The 26,277-nt window shown below is 38.4% G+C and overlaps 1 long non-coding RNA gene across 1 annotated transcript; it reads left to right on the plus strand.

The window, feature by feature from the left end:
• Positions 1–1,422: 1,422 nt before the first annotated feature.
• On the plus strand, positions 1,423–19,711 carry LOC110104885. The gene is made up of 2 exons (XR_003702334.1): positions 1,423–1,734; positions 19,398–19,711. It is a non-coding gene; the product is annotated as an uncharacterized LOC110104885 (long non-coding RNA).
• The last annotated feature ends 6,566 nt before the right edge of the window (positions 19,712–26,277 follow it).

Below are 26,277 nucleotides of genomic sequence, written 5' to 3' on the forward strand. Positions count from 1 at the left end.
CGGGTCGGGTCGTGACAAAAATCCCGCCAAAAAATGAGTTGTGCCGAGCAAATACCGAGCAATACCAAACAATAACGAGGAATACCATCATTTGAAGACCCAATACCGAGTTATATCGAGCAATACCTAGTTATACAAAAGTTGTACCGAGTTTTTCCTAGAAAAAACTCGGTACAACTCGGTATTTCTCGGTACAGCTCGATATAACTCGGTATTGATCTTCAGAGAGCGATATTCCTCGTTATTATCAAATAATACCTAGTTGTACCAAACAAATACCGAGTTTTTGGCGGGATTTTGCCTCCAACCGGACGTTCCTCTACGTCCTTACACCGGATGTAATAAAAGTTTCTTTTTTTGATAGCTTGATGAAATGAATGCTAGGTTATGTTGGGCACCGAGGCATGAACGTAGGCTTCATCGAGCCAAATCACGTAAAAAATCACATTCTCTCTTTTTTTTGTTCTACAAATTTTGTAATTTTTTCATTTATATGATTGTGAGGATCTTTTATATAAAGTTATTTTTTGTTAAAATATCTTTTAATATAAAAAATGCATATTTAGAATAAAAAATTTTAATATTTAATTTAACTCCCTTGTGGGTTTTATGTAAACTATCAATTAGCATTAATGTCTGTGCTCCATATCTAACATTAGATGCAAGAGTAGATTTCTTAGGATTTTCTCCTATAAATACATGTTGCATTAAGACTTTGTGACTTTGTTTGGAATTTTGTAGCTGCTTTCTAAAATATTTTTTTTTACATAAAAATTTTTAATTTAAAAAAATTATACAAACTACTTTAGAAATTAGCAAAAAAATTGTCCCAAATAAAGTAATAATTTGTCACAAATTTTTTTACTATTTTTTAAACATATTAGAAATTTTTTGTACGGAATTTTTTTGGCATTCATTCCTTGAAAAAAAAAATTTCTCGGATTACTAATTTCTGAATCGTCGGGGACGATGGCTCCACGGAACTTTATTAGGTCAGGACACCTGACGTAGGTCTACATCTGGACGCCAATAAAATGCCGCCACGTGCTCTTACACTCTACCGCGCGGCCCGACGATCCGACCCGGACCGGAACCCGATATTGCTATGTTCGTGTATTGCTAGGTATTGCTCGGTATTACTAGGTATTGCTCGACAATAACAAAAAATAGTGCTCTTTCAAGACTAATACCGAGCAATACCTACTAATACCGAGCAATACCTAGCAAAATCGGGGTATTGCTAGGAATTAGTCTTGACAAAATGGTATTTCTCGTTACCGAGTAATACCTAGCAATACCCTGATCTGCATAAATAAGCTAATACATAGCAATACCGGATTTCGGTCCGGGCCGAATCGTTGGGCCGCACCATAAAGAATAAGAACACCTGACAACATTTTATTTGCTAGGTCAGTAGTCATGACCTAATAAAAGTTCGGCTCCACGACTTATGCAAAGCATGGCTTCCCTCGCTTCCCTCGTTTCCCGCTCATTGGATGTTCTTCTATTCTAGTGAAGGGCCATCAATTACTCAACGAGAATTATCTTTCTTACCGGGAGCAGCGGGAAGGCGAATGCTATGCAAGGCGAATGCTATGCGAGGCGTTGTCCTTCGTGCCTTCATCTTCAGGGGGAGAAGGACCATCCAACCATAGATTTCTTGAAGGTTCTCGGCGACTTCTCTCTTGTCACGAATTTTGTATCTTAGGCGTATTTCCTTTCCTTGCTACCAAGGTTAGTTCTAATTCGCCTTAACTTTTTCACTTGGACTACGAAATTACCTGTCCTCTTTGAGAAGGAGATTAGACTAGAAAGTTTTAAGAAGGCTTCGTTCTAGTGTCGTCAGTTTTTATCTCTTATCGTGCAAGATTTGAGCAAATATTTAATCCTTTAGTTGTAATTTAAACATGTGGTCTTGCCTTCTATTTAGGAGTTGGTTCATTAGTTTTTGAGAATTATGATGCTGGTATCTGCACTTTGATTGTGAGTTAAAATCTGTGGATCGAAAAAAGAATTTAAAGATTTGCTTGAGTTGAAAATTAGAATAGAACGAAGGAGAGTATAGGATAGGGTTAATTTGTTGTCAGTTTATGTAAGCTAAGCAGTGATAAGATAAGTAAATTTAAGTTGTAAGCTCTATGTTTTGTTGAACCATTTTGTTGATTAAACCGTTAAGATAAATTAGTGATGAAAAAAAAAAAAAAAAACACAGAACTAAACATCACAATAATCAATAGATATTCTCAGAATTTCTCAACAAACATTTCTCCAATATTACATTGAACTGAAAGTGCAGGCGCATTCATTATTTATTACAATAACCTACATGCACATTGACCAGTAAAAAATATAGCTCATGCCAAAGGTAGAATTACTCCATATTCGATGCAAGAAAATCTCTTTGATGGTGCACTTGAAGTTATGCATTATGAAACTTTTCAGATCTTGCCTCCAACTTATAAGCATGTAGGAAGGCTACTGTTTATTTTATTCCATGAGTCCACAATGCAAGTCATTCATCAGGTTGACTTTCCCAAGGTAATAGTAAGCCAACTCAAGATTGAGCTTCAAAGAGTTGAGCCAAACAAATTTTCCAAGATTGTCTATGAATATTGATTCCAAAAGGTCAACTAGCCTAAATCTCCCTTAATTAGCTAGACAAGATCCCAATTAACACAACCTTTTGATAGGGTTCAAACTTAGTTACTTCCTTGCTAGGCTGGCATTGTTTGAGATCCATCACATGAGCCCAATTGGAAGCTCAAGGCTTTGGGCCGATCAAATCATATGTTACAATCATTAAATGATTCAATCCTACATAATTAATTGAGTCAAGCCTCACCTTAGAGCTGCTTGGGTTGAGTCATCAATGGTTGAATGGAAACTCAAAGGGTACCCCTTCAAGTCAGATTACATAGGTTGCCAAGAGAGACTTCCATGAACTAAAACTTTGAATTGAATTATCGTATTGGAACATCATCTCAGCCCCAAACCTTTATTTTTATTTTTATTTAAAAAAATATATGCTTGTTCGTATTGTTTTTAGTCATTTTATATTTTATTTTTAAAAATAACCACCTCTATCTTCCACTGATGATGATCTCTAGCCGTTGTTGGCCATCTCGGACAATCATCTCCTTCCTTTTCCAACAACTTTTATTTTGCAATTACCGGTGACCACCTTCGACTGTTGTTGGCAACAACATCTAAACAAAACAAAATAAAAACAAAATATAAAAACTAAAAAAATAAAATGATCCCAAACAATTTCTTATCCAAGCCAAAGCTATGCACATTTTTTCTTCTACACATTTGAGAACTAATCCATTTGGCCATAAGAATAACCACAACATAGAATGGTGTATACTTATCAATGACGAATGGCATACTATGGCACAAAGTTCCATGTAGAGCCATAACACATGCCATACGACATGACATGCGTTGTTTTAAACATAGTGCATACTATTAATCATTATAAAATAATATAAAATTGTATTGAAAGATACACCATCATAATTATTAAAACAATCAAAGTGATGCTTAAGTTCAAATAATAAATATCTCAATGCACCATGACATGCATCATTTGTGCCATTGGCATGTATGGAGACGTGCAAGGAAAAATAATAATAATAATAAAAAAACTCAAAAAGGAAAGACTACATTTAGAATTCAAAGTAAGGCTCTTAAGGATAAAAACAAAGCACTTGGTTGCTTAACCTTACATCAAATAGGCCAAAATTTAACTATTACAACCATAAAGCCCTCTAGTGACCCCTATACATAAAAATACACAAAACGAGGCGACTTTAAGGTCAAACGACCTCCAATCGTCGAATGTATTTCTTAATTGCGATCAGAGCGTCGAATTCGCTTAAAGGAGAACCCCTCACAGTCAAATCTGACGAGATCAGTCAAAAGGGATGATTGACACCCAAAATTGATGTGCGACGTTGCCCAAATTATGTTCGATCGCAAAATGAACTCCGTCATTGCGTTCAGAATGTCGACAACATTAAAAAATGACTGCCAATTTATTCAATTAAGATTGCGTGAGGAAATAAATGTGTATCCTGAGGCAATGACACACAAATCGAGGAATTTGACACGCGATGTCGCTTAAATGACACCCGTTCGCAAAATAGACTTTGATGTTGCGTTCAAAATGTCGTCCACACTTAAAATCAACTATAATTTTGCCTAATAAAAATCACGCACGCAAATCAATTGAGTTCCTAGACGACTGCGCACAAATTGAGGAACTGCATCCAAATCGAGATAATTTTGACTGATTTTATCAATTCAGTCCTTATAAAATTTAATAATAATAACAATAAAGTATTATTATTATTAACTCAAAAAGGGGAATTTTTGTGTATTATTTGTCGCTATTGTCCCGACACCTCTATCGTCGACCTCATTCGCTCAGGTATAACGTCGCTAAACCCAAAATCCTCAAAACTTTGTTTTTGGTGCTCGTAGCGCTTCGAAAAACCACCTATACATGTTTTTCTCTAGTGTGGTTAGAGAGAATCTGGTGCAAAGCCTGCGGCGAGGCGGGTAGGCCTTGCACAAGCTTTTCTCTAGCATGACGGGGACAACTTTAAGTACCCATGGAATCCTCAGTGCTAGCGGAATTGTTCCCTGCGGGAACTATTCCGACGAATCCGCACCATCACGAAGTCACCAACCACAAAAGTTTTAAATTTTCATTTCAGATCGGCATATAGTTTGTAATCGTTGTTGCCCTTTTCAATTTGTCGTGCAATTATTTTATGAAACTCATGCATATGAGATGAAAATGATGATGCAGACTCAAAAATCCTATACCTAGAACACATGAGCATAAGGCCTAGTGGCGGTCTAGGTTTGAACCTGTAAACAATTTTAGAATGACTTAAACCAAGGGTACGAGTCACTGAATCATGGTAGTCGAGTTCAACTGGGATGCGATTGGATATGGAGGCTCTATGGGTTAGATCTAGCACATACGAAATGCCTCTAATCGGGGGTAATGGATTGGGAAGATCATCAGGATGGATCTCAACAAGTCTATTAGGTATGGGATGACTCTCCTGAGGGATTGATTCGTCGGACCCAGTGGGAGTCTCACGATCAACTAAGGTGTGTAAAGGCACGCTCTGGGCTATGACGGTTATTAGGTTCAGTCCCTTCTTGGCTTTGATAGGGTTGGATTCAGGATCATCCGTAACTAAAGGCTGTGATGGTAAAAGCTTTGTTGCGGGCTAGAATATACGCGGCGATAGAGTTATAATTCTACATCTTAGCGTTGCACGGATATCCAGCTCACACACAGAGAACACAATATTTTTTACGTGAAAATCCCGAAAGGGAAAAAACCACGGGACCTAGCCCAGTTGAAAAATGATTCCACTAAAATTTGAGGAAAGTACAATGGTCTGATTTTGTCCTTGAAGACGATCAGATTACAAATATAACTGAGAGTTTTGCAAAAGTCCAACATCACTCCACTGTCAGATGGTGGTCCGGCAGCACTCCGGTGTCAGGCGGTGGATTGGCAGTGGCACTTCAGTGTCAGGGGGTACTTCAGCTTCGGATGGCACTTTGGCGTCCCTTGGTGGTCCGTTGGTGGTGTGGCAGAACTACGGCGGTGGTGCGGCAGCACTCTCACGTCCCTTAGTGGTCCGGCGGTGGTGCGGTAGCACTCCGGCGTCCCTTGGTGGTCCGGCAGTGGTGCGGTAGAACTACGGCGGTGGTGCGACAGCACACCGGCGGTGGTCGAGGAGGAGCTAGGCGGCTGGAGCTTTCTTCCTTCTTCTCTCTTAGCTTCTTCCCCCCTTTTCAAGAGGAAATGGGGTTCTATTTATAGAATTCTTGAGTGGCATGGCTTGTAAATAAGTGGAAGATCAAGGGTAAATTTGGAGTGGTTCGGATGGACGGCCAATCTTGATTCTTACGATCATGCACCGTTCAATGGATATTTGATTGTCTTAATGATATCAGAATTTGATGATCTTGGGCTCGTTGGATTCATCTCGTCGATCCGCTCGATTCAACTATAAGCATGTCATGATTGGAGATCGTTTGGTAACCCAAATTACGGTTTGATCCTTCCAAAAGTGCTTCGAGTCTTTGATTTTGACTCATTTGGGCTCGGATTGGGTTTATTTTGGTGTCGTTGGGTTCATGTTTCTGAGACGCTTAGTTTGACTATAAGTTTAATGAAATCAGAATTCAAATAGTCTCCGATTTAATTTTTGAAGTTCCCAACTTGATTTTGCTTCGAGATTCGTGCTTGATCAAGGTAAAATTTGATGATTTATCAAGCTTGATCATTTTTCCCCCATGTTCAAACACGCAGATGTTTGAACGACCAAAGATGTGGACATCGTTGTCAAATAGTCAGGGATGACCTAGAAGGATTTGTCCAACACTCATAATCAACACATCACACCAAATATTATCCTTATAGTCAGCGAAGGAGATAGGTATGAAGCTACGTTCCTTTACCTCCAAGGCAGTAGTGTTGACCCAAGCTATCTTATAGGGGTTGGGGTGGGGAACGACAGACAGGCCAATCTTAGACACCATGCTGAAGGAGACAGCATTGATGCAGCTACCACTATCCATGACGACCTTACAGTTCTTATCCTTGATCCTGGTGTAGGTGTGAAAGATCGTAGTCCTATGCTAGTCGTCGGTGGTAACGGGTTGTGACAGTGCACATCTCACCACGTAGGTGGGAGAAGTGTCAATTTTCTGGATGCACTTAATGACAACAGTGTTGTCATCCTCCTCAAAGAATTCACCATCGTTGTCTACTTGGTGAATCTGATCGACTTCGGGCTCGAATTCCGCTTCAGTGATCTCTTCGATAATCGTGACTTTATAGGGATTAGAGCACTGAGAGGCGATATGCCCATACCTCTGACATCTAAAGCATTTGGTCCCGGGGTTAGATCGAGGGGTATCTGGAGTGGGAGGCTTATTTCTAACATCAGGACGGGGAGTGGGGGGACCAGACGAGGGTCGGGTAGTGCTCCCTGGGGTCTGTAGGAAGGCCAGTGGGGGTGTGAGGGGTGGAACTACCAGAAGGTCTGTAGGAAGGCCTAGAGTCATGTGAACGACTTGGGTGCTGTGAACGGGTCTCCTCTAAATCAAGCACTAGGCTGTAGGCATTCTCCAGTGTAGTGACGTTCCGGGCAAACAGCTCATTGTGAAGATCCTCTCGCAACCCGGTTCGAAATATCGATAAGATCTTCACGGGGGTGGTAGAGGTCTCCCCCTTGCAGCGAATCAGGAAGTCATCGAAAGAGGCGATGTACTCCTTAACTGGTTTGTTGCCTTGAGTCAGCCTATTCCATCTGTCCAATAGTTGGGGGAAATACGAGGGAGGCAAGTACTTCTGGTTGAGTTCTCGCTTCATGGACGACCAATCGATAATGGGGCAATCGTTCCTAGGTTCCCTAAGACTCTAAGTTGGCCCAAAACTGACTCGTCCCACTGGTGAGCTTCATCTCCGCAAAGCTGACCTTCCTAGCCTCGAAGATGTCATACAACTTAAAGAAAATGTCCATACCTTTGACCCAGTCCAGGAAAAGCTGGGGGTCAAGTGTGCCATCAAAGGTAGGAGCGTCGACTTTAATATTTTTCATAAGTGGTATATCAGGATCATGACATGGGTCATGTCCGTGGTAGGGTGCTCGATGATTGGCATGATGCTGCCTCTCATCCAAGTCTAGATCATGACGTGGGTCATGTCCGCGGTAGGGAGCTCAATGATTGGCACGATGTTGCCTCTCATTTGGGTAAGTATCATCCCCATGCATAGAAGGTGGTCTAGATGGGGTGTAGGGAGTAGGGTGCTCTCTAGCTCGCTCAAGTGTGTCAAATCGCTCAGTGGTGTTCCTACGGAGCTCAGCTAGGCCGGCTTGGTTCTCTTTGAGTTGCTGGCTAATTTTGTTCATTTGGCCTACCAACAAGTCTAAAGTTCTTCCTTGTTGTTCCGGGTCCATGGCTAGACACTAGGGGACACTTGGGGGTGAATCTAGGTAGAGGACATCACTTAAATGCAATGATAAACTCTCTAGAATGACACTAAACGATGTAGAAAATGTTTGGACAGCAAACTACAACAAGGCGTTAAATATCCTAGGTAACTAGGGAAGTTGTTATATTGAGGATAGCACCGACAACCTTAAAACTCACTAAATGAGTGCAGAAAATTTCTGGACAACAAACACAACTAAGATTTAAAATAATTTAAGAGATGGTATGCATGCCAAATTAAATATGCATGATTACCACAAGCCTTAGGATGATTTCTAGCATGAAAATCCTAAGCTAACCATGCTCTGATACCAAATGATGTAGAACTAAATGCTTTAAATGAATGAAATAGAGTTTTCACGATTTCTTGAATTAAGCAAGTAAGATTAAAACTATTAGCAATCCAATCGACAAAATAAAACAAGAGAGGGGTGCCTACGTTTAGGCTAAGCCACTTGCCAAACACTTGAAAAAATCAAAACAAGTTAGAAATTCAATAATCATGCTAAGTAAATAGTTTTCAACAAAAATTCCTAATCTAACAATAAGATTATAAGCAAATACAGTGCACTCAACCATACGTTTTCTAAGCTTTGGCAACGGCGAAACAAAATCCTACGTTTACTAAGCTTAGGCAAAGGTGAAGCACGGCTCCTTGTGACTCGTCATCACCTACAAGATTAGGGGATTAGGAAGTTAATTGAAAAGAGGGGAGAAGTTCACCTTAGTCAAAGTCGGGAAACACTTAGCCGAGATGTTGAAGAACTTCGTCGTAGTTCCCTTGAAGGTTCAACTTAGAGAGAGAAGTTTCTCTAGTGTTGAAGGTGGTGAGCACGCTAGTTGGTACTTCCCTTGGAGGCTCCAATTGAAAGGGAGGAGCTTATTTCGAAAAACCCTCAAGGAAGAAGGTGGATGAAGTGGCCGGCCATGGGGATCGAAAAGGGGTTTGGGAAATTGGGTTCAGATTTTGAGAGGTTTAGGTGGAGGGAAATTTCAATTCAAACACCTAATTATCCTCTTGATTGAGAGTAATTAAAGGAAGAGAGAAGACGCAAGGAGGGGGGCGGTGGCAAGGAGAGTGGGGGAGATATGATTTAATTCCATAAGGAGATATTCTCTTTTAGAAAGAAATTAAATCAAAGGGAGCATGAAAATTTCGGCCAAGGAGGGGATTTGGGGATTTGAAATTATTTCCTAAGTGAAGAGTTGGGTTTAGGAAATAATTAAAAGGGAATTAATGGGATAGGGGGGGCCGGCGGCATCCATAGAAGGGAGGTGGAGTTATGGAGAGCAATTAATATTACTTGATTTGGATTTGATTATTTGGAAAGGGATATTTAAATCCAATTTGAATTTTAAATTCAAATAGGATCCAATTAGGAAACTTTCCAAAAATAGGATACTTAAATTAGCAAACAATTCAAACTCAAACTAGATTTGGCTTTGAATTGAAAAAGTTTCCTAACATAGGAAAAACCCAAATGGAAAGATTTGTCACAAGCAAAAGGAGGAGAACCCAAGGAGGGGCCGGTGGCTTGGCTAAGCTTGCCGTCGGGTTTGGGTGATGTGGGGTGGGATTGGGTGAGCAAAGAAAAGGGGTTTGGGTGTACTCGCAGGGAGGAAGTTTAAGTGGTGGAAGTGAATGGATGAGAGGTAGCCGGCAGTAAGGTATGGAAGATTATTGGCCGACGGCTAGGGGTGGAGGAAGGGGTCAAAGAGGAAATCAAACAAAGATAGTGAACCATGAACTCAGCCGTCTCCAAGGTTGGTTGGTGATCCAATCTCTCTCTCCTAGGGATTTCTCTCTAATCAAACTCTCAAAGCTCTCACAAGAACTCATGCAAGGAAGAAATTTTAATCAATCATTCATTCATTAATCTTCAAAGAGAAACATAGGGGTTATAAATAGCCTCGTACATAAGACTCAAAATAAGAAAGACAACAATGCCCTCAGGCTTACATACGACCTCATGTTAAGTAAGGGGTAAAAATGGAAAAACAATTACAACATAAATAATAAAAAACAAATAACATAATAAAAGACGAATACATGAAATGAATCAAAGCTATATCGGATTGATCGTAGCCATAGATTGACGGCCATGCCTCTGCTGTACTTTCCATACTCTGATAGATGTCCCCATCAGTGATCCATGTTCACAAATTCAAACAATGCTTGAACTTGTTTGGTTTATGTTCACAAATTCTAACAATGCTTGAATTTGTTTGGTTTATGCAGTTGTTGATGCCCTTTTTATATGTGAGAAGTCTTTGATGATTCAAGCATTAACTTAGTTATTGATTTGCTTTTTGTTGATATAGGGATTTGATACATGAATTATAGAAATTTGTAAAATTTAAATGGACAGTTTTGAATATTTTCAGGGTGTCCCCGCTTCAAGTTACCTCTCTTAGTTTTCTTGTGTTGGTGCTTTCTCTTGCAAGTAGTGCTGAAGCAAGAGAATGCAAAGGAGAGAGGGATGAGATAAGGGTGAGGAAGAGAGGGACGAGATAAGGATGAGTGAGAGTGGGTGTGCAATCAAGAGAAGAAGGGAGCTCTCCAACCACCGTGATTTGCAAGATAGAGTTGAGAGGATAGAGGCTCTTGCAGTTCTTATGGCTCATCCAGATCTTATAAATCCCTTTGCTCACAAAAAACGTGTGGTGCTTTTGGCAAGGAAAGATGCTTCTGGCTAGGAAAGCTGCTTCCATGGGTTCTCATGAGGTTTTCTTCATAGTAAACGGTTTTCTTTATAGAAAACTTTCTCTTATTTTGATGATATCCTCTCTACTATCACTATTGTTAATGTTATGTTAGCGTATTTTATATATGTTTTGGTATCTTCTATATATTTTAATAGTGTATCATTTTTTTCTCCTTGTCCTAAATATATATCATTATTGATCGAGCCATATGCATTTGGTGCTATTATCTATATAGTTGTTTATTTGGTCCCCGTCAAATTTTTGCAGTGATTGGTTTTTTTTCCCCTGCTTTGGGTCCTTTTGCTCAATCTTTTTTTTACCATTTAAATTTGAATTGTACCCCAAATAATCCCTTCCCCCCCTCTCTCTCTCTACTATCACTATTGTTATTGTTATGTTAGTGTATTTTGTATATGCTTTGGTATCTTCTATACATTTTAATAGTTTATTTTTTTTCTCTTTGTCGTAGATATATACTATTCTTGATTGAACCATATGCATTTGGTGCTCTTATCTATGTGTTTATTTATTTGTTCCCCGTCATTTTTTTTTTGCAGTGGTAGGGTTTTTTTTCCTGCTTTGGGTCCTTTTGCTAAAACTTCTTTTTTACAATTCAAATGTGAATAGTAAAAAAGCAAGCAGACATTAACTGCTCCTATCCACTACCTTATGGCTCAGCATATGTATTGGAGCGGATTTCCACTATCCCACATCATTACATCACCTGTGTATACACTGCACATCACAACTACCTCTTCCCTTTTATCATTTATATATACTACCTCATGTAAACAGTAAAAGTATGGAAAATTTATGAAAACAAAATGCTCTTCTTACCGTTCTCATCTCTCAGTATTCTTCTTTAGATTCGTTGCTCTATTTGTTTAACATGGTATCAGAGCTTTGAAGCCTCACGGCTGATCTTCACCCCTCCAACCAATGGCAGACTCTAGCAGCACTTCCGACACCACTCTCTCCGTCTCACACCAATCACCTTCTTTTCCAACGTGAGAGACCACTATCTCACTGGCCTTAAAGTTCCTAATCTCTTACCTTAAGAACATTGTTCATGTTCACTTGTGCTCCGATAACTACGCTATTTGGCAACTACAAACCTTCAAAATCTTCTCTACTAACAGGTTCAAAGGTTACCTGACTAGATCCAACAAATGCCCACTGGAATACATATCTTCAACCACTATCGGTTCTGTACCAAACCCCCATTACTCCTCCTTGACATTTTTAGACCAAAACCTTGCCTCTGCTTTGTGCTCAACCATAACAGGCCCTATTTCCATACACACTCAATCTCTCCACCTGCCATGACATCTGGCTCACCCTTGAGAAACACCTTCAACCAACCAACCGGAGCAGAATCATACAGCTCAAAAATGAGTTCTACAATGCTTCTATGAAAGATCTTAGTATGTTGTTAACATCTCTATAGCGGGCTCTACTATAGATCAGGAGGACATTATCTTCTATATTCTAAATGGCCTACTACCATCATACCAATCTTTCAAAACGGCCATACGAAGCAGATCTGACCCCATTAACTTGGACGAGCTATACTCTCTGCTTTGTAGTGAGGAAATCAATTTGATGACCAAACACCTCAAACTTTCTCCACCAGATTCACCCTATGTGGCCTTCAATGCAACCAAAAAGTCGCTATTAGAACTTCCATGGCCCGCTCACTCTGTCAGCGTCACTCAACCTCCTGCTCGTCCACACTTTTCCACACCTAGAGGTCGCAGACGCTTCTCTGGACATCAACACATCAGCTGCCAAATTTGTGGAAAACCTGGGCACTCCGCCCTTTATTGCTAGCATCGTTCTGATCCACACTACACTCCACCGTCTTCGGCTCTAGTGACAGCACTCTACTCTAACACTCCTGCTTCTTCTCCAGATTAGTACCTGGACTCAGGTGCTACAGCTCACCTCACAGCAGATGCTTCCAACCTCAAACAACCGAAACTTTACGCTGGTCCGGATGCAGTCTCCATTGGTGATGGCTCTTCCCTTCCGATATACCACACCGGGGACGACTTACTACCTACACCCACCTCCCATCATTAGCTCTCTCTGAAAAACATTCTACATGTACCCTCCATCTCCCATAACCTACTCTCTATTCATAATCTTACCACTGACAATCAATGCTCTATTCATTTTGATCCGCATGGTTTTCAAATTAAGGATCTGAAAACCCATGAAGTTCTTTTGCAAGGCACTAGCTCCCATGGACTCTACCCAATCACCAGCTCCAATTTTGCTCCAAGACACATCGCTCTCACTGCCCAATCCGACATTAGCAAGATGTGGCGCTCACGCCTTGGTCATCCTCACAGTTTTGTAACCACAAAAGTCTTACAGTCCCTTAGTTTTCCCTCTAGTTCTACTAATTTATGCTGTGTCTCTTGTAATGTGGCTAAAAGCCACAAGTTGCCTTTCAAACATCAAGTAAAATCTGTAACTAAACATTTATCTTTATTACATAGTGATGTGTGGGGACCCTCCCCAATTTTATTTCAAAATGGCTTCAATTACTACATCATTTTCATCGATAATTACTCAAAATTTTGTTGGCTTTACTTAATGAGTTCAAAATCGGAAACCTATCAAAATTTCGTACATTTTGTCACCATGGTTGAAAATTAATTTAACAATCTAATTCAATATTTTCGATCCGACAACGGTGGTGAATATACCTCAACTTCAAAACATTCTTGGCCAACAAAGGCATCATAGATCAACCCGTATGTCCCCACACACCTGAACAAAACGGCATTTCCGAACGCCAGCATCGGCATCTTCTCGAGACAGCACGTGCCCTTTTACATGAAGCCAATCTACCACTCACATTCTGGGCTGATGCCATTCTCACCTCCACCTTCCGCACTAACCGCTGACCCTCTAAAAACACCTCTCTTCAATCCTCATATGAACTCTTAACCTCCAAACCACCTAACTATGCTCAACTAAAAGTCTTTGGCTATCTCTACTTTCCTTGGCTCAAGTCACTCGCCCCCAACAAACTCTCTCCACGCTCTACACCTTGCATCTTTCTAGGATACTCCAACTCTACCAATGCCTATCATTGCTACAACCCATCCACAAATAAAATCATCATCTCCCGCCATGTCATCTTTCATGAAGACCACTTTCCCTACTCCACCACAGAAACCACAACCACAACCTCCACCCAAGCTTCACATACACCCCCCCACTCATTCCCACTTCTCTCACTCCAACCGTGTCTCCAACTCAAGTTTCCACAACCTCTATACCACCTACAGCACACCCTTTATCCTCTCCATCAAAGTCTACAGATAACAACTCCACATCCAACCGAACATCACTTGACCCTCCAACACCACATCAGGCTTCCGAATCAACTACTCCATCTCCCTCTCACCCAATGATTACACGGCTCAACACAGGAAGCCTGAAACCTAAGCAATACTACCCAATCCATTCCAACCACTCCAACCAGTTTCACTCAAGCTACAAAAGACTCCAATTGGCGTGCATCTATGTCTGTTGAATTCTACGCCATCCAAAATCAAGGCACCTGGTCCCTCACACCACCACCTCCTAATCAACCTATTATAGGCTGCAAATGGACCTATCGCCTCAAACTCAAACCTAATGGTACCATTGACCGCTACAAAGCTCGACTTGTAGCTCAAGGCTACTGTACACCCGATCCAGTTCTATATCGCAAGATTCTTGGCTCACTCCAATACTTAGCCATTACCCTTCCCGATATAGCATTTGCAACAAACCACCTCTGTCAAGCCATACATCAACCCCTCAATCTCCACAATCAAAAACTAAAATGCCTGCTCCGCTACATTAAGGGATCACTTGGCTTCGGCCTTCCCATTACCCGTGGAGAGCTCACACTCCACACCTATTTCGATGCCGACTGGGCCTCCCACCCAATTGACCGCAAATTTACCTCAGGACATTGCTCCTACGTTGGCAACACACTCATATCCTGGAGTGTAAAGAAGCAACCAGCTGTCGCAAGATCCTCTATCGAAGCTGAGTACTGAGCCCTCGCCTCAGCAGCAGCTGACATTGTTTGGCTTCGGCGTCTTCTAGCTGACTTTGCCATCCCACAATCTACAACTACCCCACTACACTGTAATAGCATCTCAGCAATGTCCCTGGAAAATAACCCGATATGTCACGCCCATACCAAATATATTGAGATAGATTATCACTTCATTCGTGATCGAATCAGCGCCAATGAGATCACAGTACATCTCATCTCTTCCCAAGATCAACCAACCGACATTCTCACCAAAACATTCTCCAGCACGCTTTTCTCAACTTCGCTCCAAACTAACTATCCATACACTAGATACTTAGTTTGCGGGGCGGTGATAAGCTATACTAACCACAATGAAAAGCAAGCAAACAATAACTGCTCCTATCCACTACCTTATGGCTCAGCATATGTACTGGAGAAGATTTCCACTATCCCACATCATTACATCACCTGTGTATACACTGCACATCACAACTACCTTCTCCCCTTTATCATTTATATATACTACCTCATGTAAACAGTGAAGGTATGGAAAATTTATGAAAACAAAATGCTCTTCTTACCATTCTCATCTCTCAGTATTCTTCTCTAGATCCGTTGCTCTATGTACCCTAAATAACCTTACCGGCAACCCCCCCCCCCCCCCCCCCCCCCCCCCCCGCACACACACACACACCAAGACATCCTTCTTTTGGGTGTGTTGTCCCCCAAATGTGTTGTCGGAATTGCTTTGTCAAATATCTTAACCGCAGTCCTTGAACTTGAACTTTGCATCTGTTCTTTGCTATCTGGTGAGTTTGATAGATAACTTGGGATGCTTATGAGCCATATCGTGCTAATTGACGGGTGTTGTCATAATTAACCTGAATTTTGATTTATGAATAGCATACAAGTGATACAGAATTCACGAAATAATTATCATTTATATGGTTATTAGCAATTTCTACGTTGTTATCACTATTAAGAAAACAGCAATCATGATAGTGTGAATGGTGATTTTCTTATTACCATACCCTTATTCAAATTAACGAACCTTACAGAAGTAATAACTGTTTAATATATCATTGTTATTATTATTGTCACTCTGCATCTTTATAGCAAGGCATAATATGAAGAAGCTACATATCCTCGCTCAGCAGCTAGATATAACTGAATTTGAATTTTTCTGGAATTAGGGTTGAAAGCTCAACTCAATTGAAGATTGCTTAAAAATTGAATACAAATTTGGCTTGAATAGAGCTTGGATCGAAACTGATGGGTCAACTGATGAGTCAATTCCAGCTCTCATCAATCTTGATTGTGCCTAGTTTATACTGAATTGAGCAAGCACAAGATTCGTAAATATTTATGTAGGTATGTATGAAAATGCATTTCGCTGATATGCAGGCATGCGTGGACGAGCTTGTAGCAGTGGTTATTTTAGTGGAATCTAGAGGTCTTAAATTTGAGTCACAAAAACAGGCTTTTGCAATTGCAAGTTAAGGCTGGGTATATATATATGTAACTATGAATTTATTGATGTATGTAGGCATGACTAACAATGTTTTAAAGCCCAATATGATCTTTGCTTGGATTGGAACTAACGAGATAGGCTGGCCCAAATTCAGAGATTGGATTGAATTATTTTGAGCTGATCTTTAAGCCTTTGTACTGATCGTCTTGAACTTGGATTGTTCATAGCTTTAGTGAGAATAAGCTGTCGTTGCAGGAACTTCATTGGTGCTGCTAATTTTGAAAGCATAAAGTAGTCGCTTCAGAGGAATCGTTCTATTAAGCTACAAGCACCCTTATTAGTTTTTGCCACCTGTTTCCTTTGGAATTTATTAGACTGGTCTCTAGTGGACCAGCCCAACTCCAACCGGCCCCTTCAAAGAGGCCGGTTCTTTGCTACAGGAGAAGGGACGGCGGCATAGAGAGAGAGGAGAGGAGTGGGACCCACTAGCTATTCAAATTCAAACTAATTGGAGGCAAAGGAGGGGGCGGCAAGGACAAGGGAATAATTTGGCTTTAATAATTAATTGTATACCGTAAGGTTATGCTTTGATTTGTTTGGGGTTCTCTTGAAATTTTTTTGGCGTCTTGGACTCTAGACTCATTGTCTAGAATTGGGAGATAATGATCCTCCTCTCGAATTGAGGATCAATTGTATCTTGCTTTTTATTTGCATTTGCTTTGAATCCACTATTACAATCTATCGTCTTGAATTGATTTCATTGAGAATATCGCATTATTTCCGATGTTTTTATCAATTATTGCTAGGGTTGCTTTCGAACTGAAGTATTTCCTCTTGGATTACTTGCGAACTCAAGTATTTCCTATCAGAATTCAATCATTTTCTTTAGAGCCTTATTCATGTAGTGCGTAAGTGTCTGTATCAGTTTGGCTGAAATAGAAAGCTTGGTTCATTTAAAACTATTTAAAAAAAAAAAAGAATTATGTTATTAAATAAATATGTGGCCGTGGTTTAGCAATAAAATTGGCATCTTCCTACAGGTTCATACTATGATGTAATGCTTTTAAATCATAATTTCTGCATTTAAGCTTTCTAGAAAACAATGCCTAGAAAATAATTTTTCTAATAGTGGTTTCAACTATCAATAATATTCTAAATTGCTTGGTTTTGGTGGAAAGTTGCTTTCGGAGTCATTTGACTTAGCTGTGTCTTTAGCACGTCACCGGGCCAATGGTCTTTGATCTAGAGGATAGAAGGTAAACTTGCAATGATGCATTTGGTGTATTTGAACATTCTGTGTCGAGTATATTATTATTTTCTATGTATCATGTATGCATCATGATGCCTCAAGTACTCCTACTTTGTAAACCAGTTAACTGATTGTGCTAATAAATCATTTTACCCCGTTTCTTCTGGTGACTCTAGGGGCCTTTTAGGCTATAAGTAATTTGAGAAAATGCTAATTCATTTTACTTACCAAAATTATTTTGGGTTTTTGATTTAAATATAATCAACAGATAATTAGATGTATGTAGAAAATGCAAACAAGCACATTTTACTATTAATAATTTCATATCCAAACCCTAAAAAATTTTGAGAAGAAAAATTGATCTCACAAGTAAAAACTCATTTTCTCTTCAACAAAATTAAAAAAAAAAATGTTTAATTTCTCCTCAACCAAGCAAGTGGGTGAAAATTTATTTGAATTCCATAACATTACCATTCCCTTTTCATTTTGCCTTTACTTCAAACCAAACAGAGCTTAAATGCCTTTTTCTGGTTTATTTGTGAAGAGCATAGAATGTATGTGTTCATATAATTTTCAACTTCAATTATCTATTTTGGCGCGTGGTTTTTTACCTATTCTAAAACAAAAAATTGTGCTAGCCAAGAATTGTAATGTATACTAGATTTTCTTGGAATATCTCCAGTTACTTGAATATTATTGAACTCCATATTTTATAGGGATGTCAATATTTGACACGACCTGAAAACCCGACCTGAAAATTTCGGGTTCGGGTTAGAGTATTCGACATGTTTAAAAATCGGGTCGGTTTTGAGTTGACCCGGAAACTTGGAAATGACTCAGAATGACCCGTCTGCCTGCTCTGCCCGTGTAGCCTGCCTTGTTGCCCGCGTCGCATCGGCCATCGAGCCGCTGCCGCGTAGCTTGCCTTGCTGCCTCGCGTGTTAACTGTCACGTCGCGTCTGGCGTCTGTCCAGTGCCTGCGATGCCGCTTCCTGCGAGCCACTGTTGTTATCGCATCTGTCGCGCCTCGTCGCTGCCCGCGATGTCGCGTAGCATCGTTTTCCGCTGCTGGCCGCCAGAGTTACGCGATTTTTGCCGCTGCCGAACCCGAAGAGGAGTTACGAGATTTTACGTACGGGTCGGGTTGGGTTGTCCTGAACCAAAAGCGGGCCGGGTTCGGGTCTGAAAAATCGACCCGTTTGTAAAAATGGGTCGGGTTCAGGTTAACCCGAATAGTTCGGGTCTGCTTCGAGTTCGACTTGAACCCGAGCCGTGACCCAAAATTGACATCCCTAATATTTTCTGAAATATATCCTAAATTTGTCAATTGGCATTGTAGAATAAAGCAACACAGTTATCATCATTGACATTTGAAATTGTAGAAATTAAACATAGGTAGCCTCACGTGTGGGTGAACTATGCATTTGAATAATTCTTTTGTTATGATAATAGAAGATAAGTTTTATGAATCTAGAAATGAGGCATTTGGCAAAATGTCAATGACATGGCCACGCAATAGGTTTGTCTATTATGAACTTTAACATTACTTGGTTTTTTCTTTATTGGCTACGTCATATGGATTTCCTTTTTTTTTCCTTTATTTGTTTGAGAAATGCCATATGCGATTTAGAAACCCGTGTAATACACACCTGTGATTCACTATTTGTTGCAGTTGAATTTTAAATAAGCATTTATACACTAGGTCATAGAGAATTCTGAGCTCCACAAATGAATATTTCTGAGACTCCCTTAATTAAATTAATCTTTAAAAATCTATTTCTTTTGGTTGATGTCACTTGCTGCAAAATTTTAAGTTAATCAACTCTAATGTCATCATTGGTTATAGACTTTCAATATTTTTTAGCTAGCTTTTAATAATTGGTTTGGTGCAGGAATGAATGGTTGGACATTTTGGGTGGGGGTGGTTGGAGAAACAAACAAATGTGACCAAATGATAAGTTGTGGAGAACTTAGACAAAATCTAAAGTCTTCCTCCTTTAGTCATTTGCGAATTTGTTTTTGATGCAATGCCTGAAAAAAACAAATGTCTTCTTTCTTCTGTTTGCTTCAGATAATACGAAATCTGTAGAACACAGTCCTCTTTCTCTAATGTTGTTGAACAAGTTCCCCATGTTTTAAGACATTGTCAACTTCATCTTTTTCTAGATTTTTAGAATTCTTTGGATTTAATATTCTTTGATGAAAACCTTCTGGACTAATCTAACTGCTACTGCTTGTATATATGACTACTGAAAATGTCATCAGCTTTGTTTGATGAGTGAAATACTTTTAATTAATCTTATGATGAACAATGAAAACTCATGATGCACGAACTGCTGAAAAGTACATTTCTTCTTCGAACCTTTCACTTTCAACTATTTCACTTATATTAGGCCCGGAAGTTCCCAAATCACATGAATGTTATGGTTTCAGTTTTCTGTTTCGTTTTCAAATCCTTTTCAACAAGAAGTAGAGACCCCCCTTTACCTAAAAAAGGATAGCATGGCCAACTTACTTGTTCTGGCTTTAGTAGGGATTTATGGATTTGCTGCTAGACATTTTTCTTTACTTTATTGGGATCTTACATGTGCAGATGATTGGCTTCATTTTACGCCCAGTTTTTGGTTCTGTTGTTATATTCTTTTAAAAACACATCACCCACATGCCATAAGTTTCCTGGTTACATTAGATCTTTCCTTTTTGGATTTCTAGACTCATATTTTTGTGCTTTTAACACCTAATGCTTCTAAGATAGGCTACCTCTCAGTCTTACTTTCCATAAGAAATTTGTGCCCATATCACTTTTATCTTTCCCTTACTTGAAGTACCCATAGGATCTTGGAATCTTTAAACCATGTGATAATAATGTAAATCTACTAAAAAGTAGATATGGAGCCTAACCGCTTAAAGAGGAAAGTTTGGATTATTTGTTCATCATAGTCGTCATTATACTCATCAACCTTTATTCCATCTGCTCGGCATATCTCTGCACAAATCATTTTTCTCTGTCCATTAATATCAAGGGCTTGGTTTTTCTCTGAATTTGGGGATTTGTTTAATGCTCCAACGATTCACATCAAGTTTCATCCTTTTTAATTAAGGCTTTAATATACTGTTTCTGGCATTAAGTTGGATTCATCCAAAAACAACCATGGTTGAGTCTCCTCTTGCAAACTTAGGTTTTGTTTGAGACGGCTTTTTTACTGCTTCTTAAATCAGCTTTTTAGTACAAAAATTTTAATTTTTAAACTAGAAAGTTGCTTTAAAAAGAAATAAGAAAGTCGTTCCAAACGAAACGTTAAACCCCTGAATCTGTAGAGGATTTTTACTGATGCATGTTCTTTTAATATTTAGTGATTTTAATTATCAAAAAAATTGATGAGATGCAATCAACATTTAAATCTTATGATATAGATCACAATCAATAATACGACTGATTTTGAAGATTGTATAAATTGGTAAATACAAAAATAAATTAGGAGGAAAAGTCATTATCTTCCCATCAAAAAGTCCATCCATCTCTTTTAATTACCAAGCTGGGAATGATCATTTTTCATTCACTAACATTGATATTATAATTGTTAATTATAAGATAAAACCGTTTATTAGTTTTAGCATCATTAAAATTAGTTCTATGACTGTTTTCAAAAAATTCGAATTTTCAATGGATAGATCCAATTGCTCGATAAGATAATTCTGATTATCAACAAGTGGCCTACAATTAAATATATGAGCATGTAGTGATATTTAATGCGTATTGCAGACTTCTATCTGTTTTTTAGTATTCCTTATTTATTCACTTGTTTGATGAATGGCTAAAAATTATCATGAAAAATGATGAATTCTTTTCTGTAAGATATTGTCAAGCTGCAGGTTAAAGTCAAAATTAAGTTGCTAAGATTTTGAGTTTGGAGTCCCCTATGAATATAGATACAAATTAAATAGAATTCAGAGAAAGATTTTTTTCTTACCAGGAGGACAAATTGGAGCGGTGAACAGGACAGCATGGGTGGTGGCCCTGTGATCTCTCTTCTGACAGTGACCTTGGTTCATCTCACTTATTTAAGAAAATGGGACCAGAGCCCACGTAGTTATCCAATTATAGTATATCAAGTTCAGTAGTTCAGAAATGATGGCGACACTAATGTCTGCATCCTAATATATTTACTTACCTAACTATATATATTTGACTCTTCTTTGTTTTGCAGGTTAACTTCCGTAATCCTCTTTGAACTTAGTACCCACTTTGATTACACACTAATGACTCAAAATTCATCCAGTTTATCATCATTACATTGCCCTTTCCCTTTCATATATAACTCATCATTTATCTCAAAATCTGACACTAATGCTCTTTGAAAACTCGCCCCCCCCCCCCCCCCCCACCGCATGAAAATGAACAGTTTAGAGATTTAGGCTTCGTTTGGAGAGACGGTATTACGTGCGGTGTCTGGACCGTCCGGAGACGAATCCGGTCGCGCCACGTCACCCGGATGCACCAGGCCCGCATGACGTGGTGCATCCGGATTCACCTCCGGACGAATCCGGACGCCGCACGTAATAGTTTTCCTTGTTTGGGACGGCTTTCTTACTGCTTCTTAAAACGATTTTTTAGTATAAAAATTTTAATTTTTAAACTAAAAAGATGTTTTAAGAATCAATAAAAAAACTGTCCCAAACGAAACTTTAATGATTGCTTACTGCTGCAAACGCGTTCTATATAGCACTTCTTTTTTTAATTATCTGACAGATAAGCTTTAATAGACTGCTTTTGTGGAGTTATTATATTGGTTATTGACTAATCACCATCAAGCTAACTATTGTTAAATAGGCTGATCACAGTCTCTTTTCCGCTGCCTAACTGAAGACGATAACATATAGGTCCCCATAGCTGGGGTATCTAAAAGGTTTTGCAACATCCTTAGCCTCATAGCCATTGGTCAGCACCCACCAATCAGGTTGCCTGCCTGTGCGGTGTCCGGACCATCCGAAGGCGAATTCGGACGAACCACGTCACCCGGATGCACTGGGGTCGGGGTGACGTGGCGTGTCAGGATTCGCCTCCGGACAAATCATGATGCCGCACGTGATAATTTACCGTCGCCAAGTGGGCATGCACATGGCCCACATCATATGCTTCCAGCTGGCTCATGACCAGCCTATAAACCCAACCCTGCATCACCAGGTTAAGTGAGGACAAGAACATAGCCATCAGAAATGGCATTGTGATTAGATGGAACAGATTCTTCTGAGCACAGAGCCCTTCCCTTCACTATCACCTCTTTTGTATTACTGTTGACGCAACAAACCCTTGAAACCGACTTCATGAAAACTGATATTTTGATTCTATTTTGCAGATTTATTCCAATAATCTTGACATTAGCTCACCCAAATTCGATCATCGTTGCGGTGCCCACGTGCAGAAGAACTGGAGATGGGCGAGTTTTTGAAGAAATTATTCCGTGCAGAGTTCTGATAGGAAGAATCGTTCGGACTCTCAGTGTACACACTATGTACAAAAAATGTATACAAATTTGTACATAGTGTGTATATTCACATGTCCGAACGGTTCTTCCTGTCCGGACTCCGCACGGAATAATTTCTCGAGTTTTTGCAGCAACTTGCCCATGCTGCGGTCCATTTCCATCAATTTGATAACTTGGGTCGTGAGATTTTGATTTGGAACGTTAGTTGTTTTGGACTTTGAACCCCTGATTACTTTTTTAGATGGGGATTGCCTAAGTGAAAGCTCATTTTGCGGTTAGGCTGGTTGGTTGTCTGTCACCACAGCCAACTTTTTTTTTTCATATTTAGCACAATTTATTTTTGATGTTACTGCATGAATTGAGTGATATGTGATTAATAATAGATTATAGATGTCAAATATGTAAATATGGTCGTTTTTTAGTGCTATGTTGAAGCAAGTAATTTTTGCGAAGTTTTTAAACAGGACGGATTTGTTGTGTTGTGATGTCTCGTCTGATGAATCCATAGCGCTTTTATCTGTTACCTACGGTGACCGGATCTTCGGTTTGGGCTTGGGAGATGGCAGATGGTAACGCAAAGCCCGGAGGGCCGAACGGTCATAGTAATTATTTTTTAGGAAGTGATATTATGCACGTTTTTTAAAATTTGGTGAGTGCATTTTAAATTTGTTCTTTTATATTTTATATTTTTTTAATTATTAGAAATATCTTTATTTTTAATATTCTTTCTTTTGTCAAAATAAAAAATATATATAATTATACTTATTTTTAGACTTTGCAAGCTTTGACGTCACCAAAATTTTGTCTTGATTGGGCATGAATCTTGAGGCAAAATTGAATTGAAAACTTTCAAAATTACAATTATTCAATAATTAGATATTTTGCTTTCGATAATGTTAATGGTTGATTTGTTACATTTTTGGAAGCTAATTAATGGTTATGAGTTTTTAATGGTTGTATTAAAAATGAATTTGAATTTGAAATACATTTTGAAAAACACTAAAAGAAAGTTGAAATGAAAAATATAATGAAAAACACTACATGAAATATAGTTGTTTTCAGTGGAAGAATCAGCCGTAAAATTTCAAAAATTTGTAATATTATCAGTAATTTGGACGTCGGAAATAAACTTTGGATGGAATAAGGTCGTCGGAAATTATCCGGTGGATTTTTTGCTGGTCATTCCGACGGTTTTTTTCGTCATAAATGATTAATCGACGGAACATCGAGAATTCCAGTGGAAAATCTATTGGTTTTCTACTGAATTTTTCAATGAATTTTTCTCTTAATCCGCCAGAATTTCTGACAAAAAAATTGTCAAAAATCTGCCAAAATCTTTTGCACATATTAAAAAACACCCTCTCATGCCAATTATTCTAAAGTACAATATAATATAAACATAAAATAGTAAAACCACAATTAACATAGGCTAATATTTTACATTGCATCAAATTTATTTTCTCCTGATTTATCGAGCTTTTATCGTGAAACTTTTTGTATGATAGATATGATCCTCATGAGTATTTTGACTATAATCTTATTAAATTTTATTGGATAAATTAGAAACTATAATTTTCTAAAGTAAATTTATTTTATTTAGAGTATGTAGATTTCCTTATATTTCATGTAATATTGCATTTCATACATGATATTAACTTATATTATATAGAAAAATGACATAATTAATATAAGATAAATATGATATTTGCATGTGAGCAAGAAAAGTTGGCTATTAATACTAAAATTAAGACAGGCTAGCTCTTCAAAAATAATACTTTGCGTAGGAGGATGTGCCGATGGAATTTTCTTAAAATAAAATATTTGTTGTATAATCCTAGTTGTAACCTATAACCTATTGACAAATTTATGTCGACAGATAGAGGGTGATGACTCTTTATAAATTATTGAAAGTCACATGTAAATTAAAGACTGATGACCAATGATAGTAAGATAAATATTTATAATAAATTAATTAACATTTGGGATTAAATTAAAGAATGATGACCAACTGGACGACTATTAGGATGGAATGATGAAAATATCATATTAAAGTTAGATGTCTTATCTTGATGTTCATAATCATATTTGTGATTACATTTTCATGATAATATATGAATTGATTAATAGATAGAACTAAAGTAGAATTGGTAGATGTTGCATTGATATTGATAGCATTTTGATGCAATATAATGATAAGTACATTGACGTTGCATTCTAGCAAATCATTTAGAGTGAAAGTATTATTTTTTTCATTTTTCTTATAGTTTGATGGAGCTCTTTTTGTTGACTAATCATATTATTTTTACTATTGATTGATATTGACTACGCATATTACTTAGTATTTACACTGATAACATGATATTGACACCATCTGGAATAGACATATTGATTTTTTTGTCTTGCATTGAATGCAATAATAAGTTTTGAATTTTTGTTAGGATTTTTATACTTATTACATGATTTTTATATGATTCAACTAAATGTAAGGAGCCTATAACCTAAGGCTAGGCAATGATTATAGTTTAGTCCCACTTTCAGCTTGTGTTCTATGTATTCTTTTGTTGCCTATAATGATTATTATATATATTATTTTGGAATTTTGACTTTGAAATAAATAAATAAATATTGACATTGGAAATGCAATTATGTTCATCGTTGTTTACATTGTCGTTGCCAGGTCCCAAGTCCTGGATGAGAAAAGTGGAGGGTTGCGTTAGGTAGTCGACAGCCAGCGTAAAACTTGTCGAACAATAATGACATGAATCCTTTAAAAAATTGTGTTAATGCTAGGGCGTCCCTTGGAAGCGACGTGCTGTATGACTTGAATACAGTGACAAGTGTGCAAGGGCCGCTGCACCGGCGCCCGGGTGCAGTGTTAAATAGAAAACGGTTCCCACATCAATGACGGATGTGGGAAAAGAAGCTAGTCCATGAAACTAAAATTAGGATAGGAACTTGGAATATAGGTTCCCTTATAGGAAAATTAATGGAATTAATAGATATTATGATTCATAGGAAGTTAAATATTTTGTGCATTCAGGAAACTAAATGGGTTGGAGATAAGGCTAAGGAAATTGATAGTTTAGGATTTAAACTTTGGTATTCGGGTAGGAGTCGTATTAGAAATGTAGTAGGTATTATTATAGATAAGAGTTTAAAGGATAATGTTATAAAAATTAATAGGATTGGAGATAGAATTATAGCTTTAAAGATTGTTGTTGATGATAAGATTGTTAATATTATAAGTGCTTATGCTCCTCAAGTAGGTTTGTATATGAGTTCTAAA

The sequence above is a fragment of the Dendrobium catenatum genome, unplaced genomic scaffold (assembly GCF_001605985.2).
Source record: "Dendrobium catenatum unplaced genomic scaffold, ASM160598v2 fragScaff_scaffold_1256, whole genome shotgun sequence".
Lineage (NCBI taxonomy): Eukaryota > Viridiplantae > Streptophyta > Magnoliopsida > Asparagales > Orchidaceae > Dendrobium > Dendrobium catenatum.